A 16,872-nucleotide genomic window follows, 5' to 3' on the forward strand; every position below is an offset into this window, starting at 1 on the left:
GTTGTTTGTTTACTTTTACTCTTGCCTAGTGTTGTCTTAAACTGTGAATGTTTAATGTAGGTGACTTCAAATTCTTGTTTGTTCATATTGATCACTTTTCAGTTATTTGATAACTTCAGAGGTTGGTTGAAAAACTATTTTGTTTTATGCAGTCTCTGAAGAGATGATCCCAAGAAGTTAAATTAAAAAAAGAAGTTTCTATGTGATATTTTGAGGGAAAGGGAGTCTTCTGAACTTACCATGAAATTTACTTTAAGCCTAAGTGTAATTTTTGTTTTCTGTCTTTTGCTTAAGTATCTTGTTGTTGTATAATTCGTTTGGAAGAGTTCAGAATGATCTTTTCATTTCTATTAGAAAGCGTGGGAGGTGTTCTCATGTTAGCAATGGGAAAAATGTGAATCATGGGACAGTTTAGAAATGGACATTTTGTGCCGTATCATAATGATTGAGAATGTAGGCAACCTGAATTTTTTTTCCTTAACGTAATAGTTGAAAGAAGAAGGCGAATGATAAAAGGAGATTTGGATTGTAGTTCAGATTTTAGGCTTGCTGCAAAGTGCCAAACTCAGTTTCACTCTGTTTTATGCTTAGTGTCTGTTTTTAAAGCTAGAGTCCAAAATAATTGCTAGAAACTTTTAAACATCATCCCTCTCTGTAGACTGTAATTTTATCCTGAGTGTATGTCAGTAGCTCTTGGTGGCTGCTCCATCCTAGAGATGGCAGCATAAAGGTTTGGGTTTGAGTGTTAGGACCTGGCTGACTGAGTCCACATCTCAGGACCTTAGGAAAGTTGCCTCACTTCTGTCCACATCAGTTTTCTCGTTTGTGAAAAAAATGGAATCGACATTCTTTTTTCCTTTTTCTCTCTTTTCTCCTTTCCTCTGTTTCTTCTTTTGTCTTCACATCACTCTTTCAAAGTCAGCATAACTTATAAATTTTTTCTCTGATTCTAAAAGTGGTACATTTTCATGCCAAAAAGTTAAGTAATACTTTCTCATTTGTGAAAAGATGGCAAAAATACCAGTGAAAAACTGGTAAATCATTATCTGCCTCACAGGATTGTGAGGATGAAATGAAACTATGTTAGGAATTTAGGGCCCTACCTGGCACCTAGAGAATACACAATACAATTTTCTATTATTAAAAAAATTATTATTACTACTGCTACCACAACTTATAAGAAGAATAAACACTGCCAAATATCTTTCAGAATGATACTTGATGCTGAAGGCCTTGGCTGTATTATACTACAGCAAGCCTTTGGAATGGTGCTGAGTGAGGGCCAGTGAGGACGATGCATATCTAATGGGCCCTTCGGACTGCCTCAGGTCTTGTGTGCATTTAGGTGCTTTTGGATCTTTCTTGATTTTATGTTTCTGTATGGGGGCAGGTGGAGGAGGCTTTAAAACGGTGTACTCCAGGTCTCCTGGGGATGTGGTAATGTAACAACAGTTTTCGAAATCCTGATGGGCTTTGCAATCAGAGATTGAGGTTTCCTTATCTGTAAAATGGGGATTGTGATACTTAAATCATAGGGCTCTTCTGAAGATTAAATCAGGGAATTCCCTGGCAGTGCAGTGGTTAGGACTCCACTTCCACTGCAGGGGGCACGGGTTCAATCCCTGGTTAGGGAACTAAGATCCCGCATGCCTTGCGGCCAAAAAAAAGATTAAATCAAACAATGTCTTGAAAACACCTTAGTGTAGTACCTTGATACAGAGGAAGTGTTTAAGAAATGGTAGGTAACTATTATTTATAATGAGTACTGGGTAGAAAGATCTCCCTGGTTGCTTAAGACACTCCCAGTCTTTTTTTTTTTAAGACATTCCCAGTTTTAATTTTCGGTGTTTTGATGGCAGAACAGCATATAATTCTTTGGATTGTTTTTTTTGAATTTTATGTCATTTTTTTAACACCTTTATTAGAGTATAATTGCTTTGCAATGGTGTATTAGTTTCTGCTTTATAACATAACAAAGTGAATCAGCTATACATATACATATATCCCCGTATCTCCTCCTTCTTGCGTCTCCCTCCCACCTTCCCTGTCCCACCCCTCTAAGTGGTCACAAAGCACCGAGCTGATCTCCCTGTGCTATGCAGCTGCTTCCCACTAGCTATCTGTTTTATATTTGGTAGTGTATATAAGACCATGCCACTCTCTCACTTCGTCCCAGCTTACCCATCCCCTTCCCCCGTCCTCAAGTCCATTCTCTACATCTGTGTCTTTATTCCTGTCCTGCCCCTAGGTTCTTCAGAACATTTTTTTTTTTTTAGATTCCATATATACGTGTTAGCATACGGTATTTATTTTTCTCTTTCTGACTTCATTCTGTATGACAGTCTCTAGGTCAATCCACCTCACTACAAATAATTCAATTTCGTTTCTTTTTATGGCTGAGTAATATTCCATTGTATATATGTGCCACATCTTCTTTATCCTTTCATCTGTCGATGGACAGTTAGGTTGCTTCCATGTCCTGGCTATTGTAAATAGAGCTGCAGTGAACATTGTGGTACATGACTCTTTTTGAATTATAGTTTTCTCAGGGTATATGCCCAGTGGTGGGATTGCTGGGTCATATGGTAATTCTATTTTTAGTTTTTTAAGGAACCTCCATACTGTTCTCCATAGTGGCTGTATCAATTTACATTCCCAGCAACAGTGCAGGAGGGTTCCCTTTTCTCCACACCCTCTCCAGCATTTATTGTTTCTAGATTTTTTGATGATGGCCATTCTGACTGGTGTCGTGTCCCCTGCATTGGCAGGCAGATTCTCAACCACTGCGCCACCAGGGAGGCCCCCTCATTTAGTGTTTTTTTTTTTTTTTCCCTCATTTAGTTTTGATTTGCATTTCTCTAATAATTAGTGATGTTGAGCATTCTTTCATGTGTCTGTTGGCAATCTGTATGTCTTCTTTGGAGAAATGTTTGTTTAGGTCTTCTGCTCACTTTTGGATTGGGTTGTTTGTTTTTTTGATATTGAGCTGCATGAACTGCTTACGGTATTTCTTCCCTTCTGATATTCTTTGATTTTGCCAAGGTTGTCTTGTTTTTTTAATGTACCCCAAGAGAATGAATTTTTCTTTTTTTTTGCTTTTTTTCTCACCATACTGCGCGGCGTGCGGGATTTCAGTTTCCCGACCAGGGACCAAACCTGTGCCCCCTGCAGTGGAAGCGCGGAGGCCTAACCATTGGACTGCCAGGGAATTCCTAGAATGAATTTTATAAATAAAATAGACAGCTAGATAGCAAGTCATAGCATATGTGGAAGGTAGCAAATTAAATGGGCTTTGTACTTTTTTCTGGGTCGGAAGACTTCTACTCTTTTATTCTTCACTGATTAAAATTTTGCATAATTTTCTTTTAATTAAAAGAACTTGTTATGAAATTCATCCTAATGTTGAAAACCTGGAAAAATCAGGACAAGGTAAAGAACACAAAGATGATTTAAAAATCACAGCTCTGGTTAATATTTTAGTGTGTTTACTCTGTCTTTTCCCAGGGATGTGTCCATGAGCATTTTCCCATATTAAATTATTTAACGACATCTTTTTCAGGGACCGCATACATGTCTGTCGGAATCCCCTTATCTTGTCATATTGAAGCAGTGTTTGATCCCCCTGGAAACGTGCGTTCCCTATTTGCCATCCCTGAAGAGTCCTCTTGAGTGGAGAGCTCGGGAGCTTCCTGTGAGGGGTGTGAAATGTCTTCCTTAAAGACACACCCGCACCTGCCATTGGCTTGTTCCAGATCCGTGGAAGAGGAGGCCCTGCCGCTGCAGAAGCAAAGCCCTCACCCTAGTTCCCTGAGCTTGGGTACAGCATTGAAGGAGCCACAGATCACCTGGGAGCTTATTATTGAATAAGTGCAGGTTCCAGTTCTGAGTGGTAGTTGGGGGCTGGGACCTGACGGGCTCCCAGCGATGCCCACACTGCTGGCCCAGGAGCCACACTTGGCACCTCGAGCTCGGGCACCTCAGAATTTGCCGAGCGCTCTCTGCTCTTGCTGTGAAGCAGTCTGTGCCTTAGTCTACTCTGGGCCCGTCTGTTTGGGGGCCTTCCTGCACTTCCTCTGTCCATCCCCTCATCCAGGCTCTTGTCCATAGCCCTGTGCTCTCACCACATCCCCACCAGATGCGCTCTTGTCACTCCAGCAGCTCTTGGCTTCCTGGGCCTCCCCCTCCTGCCACCACCAAGTCAGGGGCCAGGAAGGTTTCTTCGCGACTTCGACTTCATTGCTGCCCCCATCGCCCCAGCTTCCTGTGCAGGCGCTCGGGCCTTGTGCTGGCTGATTCCCTCTCTCTCTGTGAGGCACCCTCCGTCAGTCCTGCCCTGGCCCCAACCTGGCATTTGCCCCACTTGGGCCCCTTGACCCTTGGATTTCCCTGGGGGAAGGAAGGAGGGGCGAGACAGACCAGACTCCTGCAGGGAACCCTCTAATCTGTCTACCCCCTATCCACTCCACCCAGCTGGCTTGAGAAACACCGGGTGTGACTGAACAAATCACAGTAATTCAGGTCCATTTCCTGAACCGCCTACCCCTTGGGCCTATTTACCTTGCAGCCCAATAACAGTTCATTGAGTATGTGTGTCAGCCTGGCTTTTTGATCCGTGGCATTTGGTTTTGATGCCGGGGTACTGTTCTTCCACAGTGTAGGGCCAGTAGAAGGGCTCTATCTTTGTAGTTTTAAGTGGCAGAGGGAACACCACTCCCAACTTGGGAAGTGACTTCTGTCATTGAAAAGAATGCCCCTGGGAGAACATCCCTTAGACTCCCCTCTGCCCTCCTTGCTGGCATAGCCAGTGCTCTGATGGATTAAAAATATGAAGGTGAAGATTGCGGCGGCGGGGGGGGGGCTATATAAGAATATTTTCATTTCTGTTGATATTTTGATAGAAAAAAATATGATTCATGCACTCCTTCGTGTGTGGCCTCGGTTCCTTTTGCAGAGGTATTTTAAGAACATTAACAGGAAGCTTCTCAGGATGGGGGCGCGGTCGCAGGGGGGAGTTGCACATGTGTGAGAGTTCTCTGCCGGCCGGTGTGATGAAAGCTGCCTGTCGCTGAATAAAAGCAACCTCACAAACCCTGACACCTAGGGTTTGGTGCCAGCTGGCCTTGTCACGAGACCCAGGTTCAGAAGAGGGTAGGCGGGTTGCTGATAAGATCCACTGGGCCCCTGGGCAGCTCTTCAACCAAAAAAGGCAGTTAACTGTGGATATTTGCCTGGGGGAAGGGTACACACCTATTCATTCCTTCCTCTTCAAGCTACAAGTATGAGGGAGGAGGTAAACTTCGGGGATGGAAGGAGAGGGGGGCTGGGAAGAAGGCTTCCTGAATCTTTGAGGGACTGAGGAACGGCAATCTCAACTGTGAGAAGGTGTTTTCTCAGCTGTAGGAAAACAGTGCAGCTGTTACTCCAGCTCTGAGAAAAGGCTGCGGAACCAGGACCTTTCATGTGGCCACCAGGCTTTCATGTGGAGAGACGGGTGAGGGCGTCCCTGTAGGAGGGTCCCCGTGAGAGCCACTGCGGCCCTTTCTCTCTCCCTTCCCCGCCCCTGAGGGCTGGCGCCGCACGGGAACGGGTTTTCCAAGCCAGAGGCCTTTGTCTGGCATCTCTCTTTTCCAGTTTTTCTATTCGTTTATGTGAAAACAGGTTTAAAACGTCACCTTCTATCAGGCATTCTGGGAATCCTAAAGAATAGGATTATATGAAGTCCTGACTGCTGGAAAATCTAGGGCAGGAGGCGTGTGTGAGTCTGTCCTTGCACAGAACCACTGCAGCTAGTCTCACCTTCAGAGATAGCCAGCTTGTCACTTGTCAGGGGTCGGAGGTGTCTTGAGCAGTGGCCTCTTCCTACGGCGGCGGGGAGGGAGAGCGACCAGCAGTTGACCCTGCGGTTGTGTGAGGGATGCGGGGAGGGACTTGCCTGCTTCTCAGAAGTAGGGAGGGAGGCGCCTCAGGGGCTTGGGCACTTAGCAGCCATAGCCCGTAGCTTCCAGAGAGCTCAGTTTTGTGGCCACCCCAGGGCTGACTCATCGTGAGCCATCACTTTAACTGTGTTGTGATGGAAACCTTTCAAACTGTACTAGACACTTAGACACTTACTGCCTTCTTGCTAGAGTCGACAGAGCGTTGTTTAAACTACTTATGGTGCCACGTTTTAGTGGGTTTGCGTGTCTGTGAGTTGATTGCGCTATGGATGCAGAAGTGTGGGACCCACGGGCTGAGTTTTTAGCTCGTCCTGCCTCCAGACTGCTGAATTGTCTCAAATGCTGTGTTTTTTGCTGGTCCACTGATGCCCACCACTAGATTTGTCCTTCAGTCAAATAACCTAACCTTTCTGGGCCTCCGATTTCATATCAGGAAAATAAGGGGACTGGACTGGATCAGAGGTTTTCAACCTAGGTGCTGCGACATGTCCCAGTTTGGGTGGAATTTGGGGGATGCCGTGTTTGATATAAATCGACTAGAATGTAAGCTTCATGAGGGCAGCGACTGTACTCCTAGCTCCTAGAACAGTGCCTGGTCACTAGTCAGCATTTGATAAATATGTGTTGCATGTATATATAAGAACATTTGTAGTGTTTTAGTGCACCCATATGTTTTATACATTGGAGTTGCACATGGGATTTCACTTGGTAGGGAAAGGAGTGCACTGCTAACCCCTTGAAACTGCTGGCCCACCTGAGCTCTGAGGTCATGCCTGCTGGAACTGTCTGTGAAATGAGCCCATTTCTGTTCTCCTTCCCAGAGCACACTTGGATCTAGTTGGCTCTGTGGCCTCCATCACCAGGATTGGCAGCGTCTGGGGATTGGGCTGGCGTAAAGGACCTCTTAGAAAGGGCTTGGCACATTTCTTCATTGCGGCGTAATCTCCACGACACAATCAGGCACATTTTGGGCTTTGTGTTTCATTAACTGTTTGTTGATAAGCTATTATGAAGTGGAACAAGCAGGATTTTGCCCCCCTCTCTCATTTTGATGAGAAGCCTTAAAACTGACTTTTAAAAATGGTTTAAACCTAATGAGCACTTTTCTTCCCATTGTCCTACACTTTTCCATTTTGAATTTCAAGGTTTTGTTTTCCTACAGCATTTTTTTTCTGGAACTTGCTTAACTCATCTTTCTCAGAACTGTTCTGCGGCAGGTATTTGTGGCTTCAGTGGGTGCAAATGAATGTTCTGATTGCCTTGCTCGTTCCTCAGTGGAAATAAAGAGGGCACGTGGGAAGTGCTTCCACACACATGACAACTTTTCCCCAAGTTGCTAGGATGCTTTCCTGGGTTTAGATCTCAGAAGTTTTATTTCTGAAAGTATTTTCCTTCAACAGATGCATTTATCATTCACATTAGGGCAGAAAAATGAAAGCATTGTTATAAGTGAGGTAGTAATGATTTGATCCCATCCCCCTCCCATCTTTACCTCTTTCCATATCTACCTGATGGACTGAGGAGGGGGGCCTCTCTGGGGAGGAGGGACATGACTATTGATGATGTAGATGATAAGTACAGGTGGCTTTCTTGGGAAAGTGGATGGATACCCTGTATTAGGCTCTGCGCTGAGAGCTTTTCCTGAACTGACTCATTTAATCCTCACAACAACCCTGTGAAGTAGGTATTTTTATTCCCATTTAACAATGAGATAATTGAAACCTGGAGAGGTAAAGAATTGGCCCAAGGCCGCTTAACCAGGCTGCATTGGAGCTTGGGTGTGAACCCAGACAGGAGCTTGGGTGTGAACCCAGACAGCCTGGCTCCATCGAGAACGGGGGAGGGCATTTGTCTGAGACATTTCTGATCGTCTCCACTTGTGAGGGAGAAGAGGGGGGGTTGCTTCTGGCATGTAGTGGGGAGAGGCCAAGGATGCTGCTAAACGTGCCACAGTGCACAGGACAGCAACCCCCCCCCAAAGAATTATGGGGCTCCCAATGGTGCCCCAAAGAGTTTGACAAACTTTGCTCTAAATGATCTGTCTCCCACGAGTGTTTCTGCTTTCTGGCAGTTCAACAGAAAACAGTTAGTTTACCTTTTAACCTTAAACCTTATAGGTTCTCTCCACCAACTTACTAAAGTATATCGAGTGTGGTATTTTTTAGAAGATGCATAAGCGGAGGGTGGTGTGAGGGAATGACTCAAAGAATCCAACTGCTGTCTGAGAACAGAGAACTCAATCAGCATTCTGTAAGTAACCCTAACCTCGTGAGAAAGAGACTCCCAACAAGGGGAACGGTTGTGTCCAGATTCGTTGTGACCCAAAAGCCAGTGCTGGCTTGGTGGGTGTTGATGACCTGTCCTTTGCCTGTTTCAGATTCGGTCCCAGTGGCTGTGGGTACTCAGTGCTCATGAAGGAAGGACACTGACCCTTGACAATGCTTTTCATGGAAATGCTGTTGAAACCAGCACGTTCTAGAATGTTGAAACCTGTGTGAGAAACCTCCTGTCCCAAACTCCTTTCCGACAACCCTCCAGAATCGTGTCGTGACAGTTATGGAAAAGATTGTGAAAATCTTGGAGCTTTAAGTGATTCTCTGAACTCAAAAGGGAAAAACTTAAGAACCTGAAATGAAGGAAACACAAGAGCCAATTTCTGGGCCAGGCAGATACACAGCTTCTTGTTCAACTTGCACTCTTAGGTAGCCATTTAATTTTTCCTATTTCATTTTCATTTGCTTCAAATTCTACCAAGTAGAGGTTTATTTATAGCAATTAAACTCAAAAAAACTTTATAAGGGTTAAAAAATTTTTAAATTGAGGTAAAAACAAAATTCACCGTCTTAACCATACTTAAAAATACAGCACAGGGCTTCCCTGGTGGCACCGTGGTTGAGAGTTCGCCTGCCGATGCAGGGCACACGGGTTCGTGCCCCGGTCCGGGAAGATCCCACATGCCGCGGAACGGCTGGGCCCGTGAGCCATAGCCGCTGAGCCTGCGCGTCCGGAGCCTGTGCTCCGCAATGGGAGAGGCCACAACAGTGAGAGGCCTGCGTACCACAAAAAAGAAAACAAACAAAACAGCACAGTAGAATTTTCTAGTTTTATGCCTCAGTTACAGTGATAGTTCACTCTGGCTGTTTTCTACCAATCACGTAGCAGAAGTAGATCTCATTTACTCGCTGGCTGATTCGTTTAGCAAATGCTTGAGTGCTTACTACCTGTAAGGTAGAAGAGAAATGTTTTGTTTTCTTCCAAAAGAGAAACTTGAAGTGTTTTTCTAATTACAAGATATGTGCTGGTTACAAAGAGTTCAGAAAATACAGAAAAGCGTAGTCACTCATAATCCCACAATTCTGTTAACTACCATTGACATACTGGTATATCCTTTTAGATTGTTTTTTGTTGTTGTTATTGCAGATCTGTATCGTGTTATAATTTTACCCCAAATGCTATCATGCTCTATACTGTTGTGTTATTATCTATTTTCAGTTAATGCAGTGTGGACATCTTTCCATGGCTGTAACTTTTCCTGTATAATCATTTCAGTGGGTGCATTGGATTCAATGATATGAATGCACCATTATGTCAGTGATCAGTACTCCTTCCAGTACAGAAAGGAGCATCCAGGTTCCTTTCTTCTAAACAACTTGTTATGTTAACGCAAGTTCGTGTGCGCAACACAGAGTGAGGACAAACAAACCCTAACATCGGAGTTTGGAGCAGAGAAAGGTTTGTTGCAGGGCCACGCAAGGAGACGGGTGGCTCGTGCCCCCTCCAAAACCCTGAACTCCCCGAAGGTTTCAGCAAAGCATTTTTAAGGCCAGATGAGGGAAGAGGGTCACAGGGTATGTGATCAGCTTGTGCACAGTTCTCTGATTGGCTGATGGTGAGGTAACAGGGCAGTGTCACAGGGGTTAACACTACCAGTCCTTAGGCACCAGTAGGTCTGGGGGCTATGTGCTCATGGTCATCAGGTAGTTCACGTCTTTCATTTGGTGGAGGTTTTCACATCTGCCAAGCAACTCAGGAATGTGCATTAGATGCTGTTATCTAGGTACTTCAGAGAGGAGCTGAAGCAGAGGGTTTGGGGGAATGCCCCATAGGGTCATTTCACGGGTAGAAACAAGGTCTGTTGTTTATTGCTGCATTCTCAGGAATTAACATTGCACAACTGGGTATGTAGTATACTAACCATTAGTTGAGTGAATGAATGGCCTGGTTATTTTCCATAGGATTAGGGGTAGTAGGGCTTTTAAAGTGGGCTAGGGCTTGGGGGTGAGAGAGGGGGGAACTTGGTAATGGGAGTGGTTGAGCTGCTCTGGCAGGGCGCTAATAGAGGGCATCCAGGTCCACTGCAGCCAGAGGTTGCCAGGAGAGAGGAGGGGCACACAGAGGGAGATGCCTTCTTCAGATACCTGTTGAATGCTTACTGTACCCCTGAGAGCAGGAGAGAAAAACTGCTTCCTCACTTGCTGCTTCTTTCCCACACAGCCAATTTCCCTTCTGTAGGAAACCAAGGTTTCAGGCCAGTGTTGTCTGTCCAGTGCACCCTCTGTATATGCCAGCAGTGAATAGAGCAGAATGGCAAAGAGCCTACAGATTCAAATCCTGGCTCTACCACTCACCAGCTCTGTCCGGTGGGGTTGATATAATAGCTCATGATAAGTTGTAGTACCTTGCAAAGAGCAAGGGATTAATAAGTGTTAGCTAATATTATTATGGATTAAGTAAGCTTTACTAGGTTCCCCTATATTCTTTTGTGTGGGAGAAATCCACTGTAAGCTCCAAACAAACCAACTTACTAACACATGTATAATATGTGTTGAGGTTTCTAAAACACAATCCTTTTGTGAATTAGCGACTACCTGCCACCTGTATTTCTTGTGCAGTAAGATACGCCTTTATTGAGCAGAGGAATTGTGTGTTCTTGTTCTCCCAGCTTTCAAGTCGCATCATTCTCTCGTATAGCTACCGGTAAAGGGCAGCACGTGGCACCACGGTGGCAAGAGTTGCTATTTACCACTGCCTCTGCCTCCTGACTGTAGTGGAGGAAAAGATCTGTATAAGCTCAGTGGGAAGCTGTTTCTGAGCATCTAGTGAGGAGAATGAGGTGCAAAATATTGGTTGTGTAGTCCAGAATTTAAATAAATACTGCTATCAAAGTAGAATCAATTGTTCCTTACCTCTCTGCTGACCGCTGGTGATTCATAGATAATCCTAAAACCTCAAAGTAGAAGGAAGGAAAGTGGGCTGTGACATGGCATGAGTAGTATTGTGTGTTACCAAGAGATGTGGAAATGGAAATTAAAAGATAGCACCGTTCACTTTAATAAAATATTCTGAACCTGGTTTTATGTCTTGTGTGTTTTTCTTCTCTTTCTTTGGTATTAACGCCCTCCCCCACCCCCCAGCTTGCACAGGAACACCTGGGTTCTGCTTCCAGCAGCTTCAACAACTTCAGTTTTGTTTTTTTTTTTTTTTTTTTTTTTTTGCGGTACGCGGGCCTCTCACCGTTGTAGCCTCTCCCGTTGCGGAGCACAGGCTCTGGACGCGCAGGCTTAGCGGCCACGGCTCACGGGCCTAGCCGCTCCGCGGCATGTGGGATCTTCCCGGACCGGTGCACGAACCCGTGTCCCCTGCATCGGCAGGTGGACTCTTAGCCACTGCGCCACCAGGGAAGCCCCCAACAACTTAAGTTTTTTAGGAACTTCCTTACTGCTGCCCCGCCTCCTCGCCATTTATTAAGGGACAATATTGTAATTATTGTAGTTAACAAAAAATCTCTTAGGTCTTTCCTCAGTTCTGCTAGGGCTCCTGCATTTCCAAGTCAGGAAAAGGGACTGAATGAAGGTCCGTGTCAGATTTGAAGCAGTCTTTCCTTTTGCAGTTTCAACTTAGTTTTGACGTGCTAAAGCCAACTAGGCTGTCCAGAGCTCTCAAGGAATAAGTCTGAATGAATGAACGTTTTCCACTTTGCTGAGGGATTTACATTCCCCCAAACTAAAGCATTGGAACTGAAAAAAATGTGATCTGTGTTTGCGGTGATTCTTGCGACAGAAGTGTCCTATGCAACTCGTTTGCCTTCCTAAGTGGAACGAAGGGAACCCGAGTTAATGGGGTGCCTGAGTCATTATGATGAATGTGAGTTATCTCACTGCCGTGGGAGCTGAACATCGCAGAATGTAGCCCAGGAAGCAATGGGGTGATGCTCATAGAACCCGCGCCTGCTTGAAGAGCTTTTGACTGCTCCACTTTTTAATTCTTCTCTTTCTGATCGATTTTTCTCTCTCTCTTCTTGCTTTGGGTTTAACCCAGTGTGCTTACCTCTTGCAGGTCATTTTTCAACATCTAAGAACTTGTGGATGGTAGGGATCAATCAGATCACCTCTCACAGGGATGAACAGACTGTAGCATGGGTGTCACCATGCACATGGTGCTCATTGGTCCTTGCATTTTCCCTGTGGATTGAGACATTCAGCCTTAAAACCTACCTCAGGACCACCACTGCCAATGAGTTGAGCGTCAGATGAAACCTGTTTACCTATCCTCTGTCATCTGCCTAGGCTCCTTCAATGTGCAAGTGAGGAAAACCAAGACCCAGAGCTGCACAGAGTTAGAATCCAGGCCTTCTGGTTCTCAGACCTGTACTCTTCCCACCAGTGGACTTAAGCAAGCCTGTTGGAACTGTGAAAAAAAGACCTGAGGGAGGAAGAGGGGAACTCTCACAAGATACATGAGCATGTGTTTGTGCTGATTCTATGACGTCTCTTTGGCTTTCTTCCTGATTCTTTGCTATTTCCAATTGGTGGTGTTGTCAGCAGGGAATTCTAGGTAATAAAGGAATTGTGCTTTTTAGTTTAACAAAAGAACCCGGAAGTTACTACCAGCCCTAGCTCATGTTTCGCTTCTGTGATCACTTCCTCACGTGCCTGGCATCAGTCCTTAGAAGAACTGTCAGCCCAAGGCCAGTGGGAGGACAAGGAGAGTGTGTATTTATTTACTGTGGTTTTGGTAGTGTGTGTGTGCACGAGCACGCGAGCACGAGGGCACGCACCTTAGACAGGAGAAGAAAACTAACACTAAGGGGGAGGCCCAGCTCCAGGTAGCAGCAAGAGGCTGGCTAATCCTTTCATTTGGACTCTGCCCCGGCAAGGACAAAGCACCTTCTATTTAGAAAAGCCTTTGCTATTCATGCTGTTGCTATTGCAAAGGAAGTTAGATAGAGGGTGTGAACGGCTCTTTGAAATTTTTCTCTTTCAGTATATTTGGGGGAGGGAAAGTTTCTTCAGAAAGAAAGAAAACACACACGTCAATACCACACTGCAAATACTTCTGTATCATTATCTTGAAACTTAGTTACTTTTCTTAAATAGTCCGTTTTCTTTTTCTAATCACGAGAGTAATACATGCACATGGTAAAAACCCAGACGGGAGAGCAAAACAGTGAGACTGAGACGTGGCTGTCTTAGTTTCCTCCCCACATCTAGGCCCACTCATCTAGGCCCAGGTGATCGATGTTAGCGGTCTTTGTGTCCACACACATATTTCCCACGTACAGATATGCGTACGTATAAAATATCCGGGCATACTGGCTGTCTTCGTTTGCTGGAGCTGTCATAACCCAAGTACCACAGACCAAGTAGTGTAAACAACAGAAATTTAATTTCTCACAGATCTGGGAGCTAGAAGTCCGAGATTAAGGAGGCTTCTCTCCTTAACTTGTAGATGGCTGTCTTCTCCCTATGTCTTCACATGGTCTTCTTTCCGTATGTCTCTGTGTCCTAATCTCTTCTTCTTACAAGGACACCAGTCATATTGGATTAGGGTCCACCCCAGTGACCTTATTGAATCTTAACTACCTCTTTAAAGGCCATCTGTCTAAATAAAGTCATGTTTGGAGATACAGGGGGTTAGGATTTCCAACATATGACTGGAGGGGCGGGGGCAGGGACACAGTTCAGCCCATAACACTGACTTATTCTTTTAAACTATGTCCTATTGTATGGATAGTCCATAATTCATTTATTCTGCCCCTGTGTAGCTGGAGAATAATACCTTTTTTATGCTTTTTTTCTTAATTTTATTTATCTTTGGCTACGTTGGGTCTTCATTGCTGCACACGGGCTTTCTCTAGTTGCGGTGAGCAGGGGCTACTCTTCAATGCGGTGCACAGGCTTCTCTTTGCGGTGGCTTCTCTTGTTGCGGAGCGTGGGCTCTAGGCGTATAGGCTTCAGTAGTTGTGGCACATGGGCTCAGTAGTTGTGGCTCGTGGCCTCTAGAGTGCAGGCTCAGTAGTTGTGGTGCACGGGCTTAGTTGCTCTGCGGCATGTGGGATCTTCCCAGATCAGGGATCGAACCCGTGTCCCCTGCATTGGCAGGCGGATTCTTAACCACTGCGCCACCAGGGAAGTCCCCGTTTTTATGCTTTTAATGAACAACCTATACATAAATCTCTGTGCTCTTGTGTAAGTATACCTACAGGATGAACTTCTAGAAGAATTGTAAGCATCGCCCTCCCAAAAGATTGTCCTGGGTCCCTCTTGAATGTCTACTGATTTCTTGTGGAAAAAGATTGTGTGCAGTATCTATAAATTAAAGCCCTTAATAATGAACTCTTTGTGATACAATGTGGGTGTGAGAAATTCAGAGTGCAGCACATGACTTGTGCCCTTGGCCCTGTGGAGTGGGATTGCCAGCCCTTTTGTTTGAGGAGTGTTGCTGTTAGGACTTTATCATATATTATTCATTCAACATTTATTGAGCCATTGATGGGCACTGTTTTGTTCATATGTTGTTGTTTGTTTTTTGATAGACTTTATTTTTAAGAGATATTTTAGGTTCACAGCAAAATTGAGAGGAAGGTACAGAGATTTCCCGTATACCCTCTGCGCCTACACACGCACAGCTTTACGCATTATTCACGTCCCTCGCCAGAGTGGTACATTTGTTACAACCAGTGAACCTACATGGACACATCATTATTATTTAAAGTCCATAGTTTACATTAGGGTTCACTCTTGGTATTGTCCATTCTACCTTTGTTTTTTATACCTTGACTTGTTCAGTAAAATGTTTAGGTCCTCTGGAGTCGGGGGTAACAAGACAGAGGCCCTTCTCTCCAAGCTTGTGACAGCCCCTGAAGTTAGGTTGGCCAGGAGTTGCTTTCTCCAGTTTTGAGGGTGAAGAGTAGGGGAGTGACATGTTCACAGTAATAAAGCTGTAAGTGGCAAGGAATAAAAGGTAAACCCATTTTATTCTAAATTATGCTCTTCCGGAAAGAAGTAGTAAGTCAGCAGGGCTGTGAGATTTTCCTCACTGCTAACATAACATTGCTTGTGTGGATGCTGTTTTGAATTTCCACTTCCGTATCAGCGTTTAGCTTAAGATAATGCACTTGTACTATGGTATTGGTGATTGGCATAGTTTGCTTTCATAAATAACTTTTAGGCTAGTAGAGAAGTGCTCTTTGATTCTAATATTAGGCATGTGTGTATGTATGTACACTTGTCTGTATATATGTATACACACATAAATATCATAGCACCACATGTAGGGTGAAAGTGAAAAATAAGGAGAGTTTAAAAAATTAGATCCATACAATGACACATGACTTTAATGACAGAGTAGGATTAAACCAATGTGATTTTCTCTTCACGTTTTCCATGATCACATTCCACTGTCACTATTTGTCTTTAAATGACCCACTAGGCTGACATTATGTCTGTATGTGCTCATTTTTCCCCTCTGTGGAGATAGTAAGTGTAAATGTTGATTCTGCTATGGGTAAGTTCTCTCATAGGATGTATCAACTGCTTCTAAGTATTTCTTTTTCCAGATAGGATAAATATTTGATCACATTTGAAATACAGTAAAACTGGTTATCTAAGACCATAGAGCTTAAAGAGTTAGCAACCGTTGAATGAGGCAGTTTGGAAAGAATTTGGCAGGCAGAGGAAGAGGGAGGCGGGTCTGGGCCAGAAGCCATCTAAGCCAGTGGGAGCGGAGAAGAGGGAGCCGGGGAGGGAGAGGAAAGAAAAACTGGGGCATATGAGTGGAAAGGGATCAGTAAAATCAGGGACAGAGAATATGGATGAGTGAACTGTAAAGGAAGGTGGCCTGTAAGAACACCACACAGGCAGCAGTGTTAGGATCCCACTCGTGTGATCTGTTAGCTCAGCCCGATAGAATAGCTTGTCTTGCAGAGCAGTCCCAGCGTTCTGAGGCAAGAAGAGTCTTGAGAAAAATGGCTTAGAAAACTGAAGGTAAGATGGAGAGAGTACATTAAGAAATTTTAAGTAATGAAATAGTACAGAATGACAAAGGGCTCCAACAATGGCGGTTCCATGAAGTAGATGAAATATCTTGGGAAATGTGTATGTTTCTAAGATCTGTCCTAACGTCATTATGATTATAACCTGTTGTGGTCTTACACCTGTGGTCTCTTCTTACTGTAAGTGATGTTTATAGTGTAGCCTTCTAATTGATGCTTGTTTTGAAGCCATGCAAAGCTCTGAACTTCCTGCTAAATAACTATCAAGAGATTGCATTGTTAGGTTTTATGTATAGTGTTAATACATGTAGATTTGGTTGTTATTCGTGGTTTATGGTAATCTCTTTTGTATTATTCCCTATTTGCTAAACGGATATCCCTCCCTAACACCAGGTGTGTCTGATTAGGTTGTCCAAGAGACCACCAAGTACACTAAGTACTGTTAGCACCCTCACTTTAAAACATGAGGAGTCTGGGGCTTCCCTGGTGGCACAGTGGTTGAGAGTCCACCTGCCAATGCAGGGGACACGGGTTCGTGCCCCGGTCCGGGAAGATCCCACATGCCGCAGAGCGGCTGGGCCCGTGAGCCATGGCCGCTGAGCCTGCCCGTCCGGAGCCTGTGCTCCGCAATGGGAGAGGCCGCAGCAGTGAGAGGCCCGCGTA

General features: G+C 44.7%; 1 protein-coding gene across 2 annotated transcripts in view; it reads left to right on the plus strand.

Moving 5' to 3' along the window:
• Window positions 1–16,872, plus strand: part of SERINC5 (serine incorporator 5) — an 88,804-nt gene that overhangs the window by 19,983 nt on the left and 51,949 nt on the right. Inside the window, exon 1 of one of the 2 annotated variants that reach the window (XM_060009233.1) lies at window positions 8,256–8,638. The exons of the other annotated variant lie outside the window; for it this stretch is intronic. The gene's annotated coding sequence lies outside the window, so the exon portion shown is untranslated. Of the gene's footprint in view, window positions 1–8,255; window positions 8,639–16,872 lie in introns of those variants that run through there. 2 annotated transcript variants of the gene reach the window in all.

Source organism: Delphinus delphis, chromosome 3 (genome assembly GCF_949987515.2).
Source record: "Delphinus delphis chromosome 3, mDelDel1.2, whole genome shotgun sequence".
Lineage (NCBI taxonomy): Eukaryota > Metazoa > Chordata > Mammalia > Artiodactyla > Delphinidae > Delphinus > Delphinus delphis.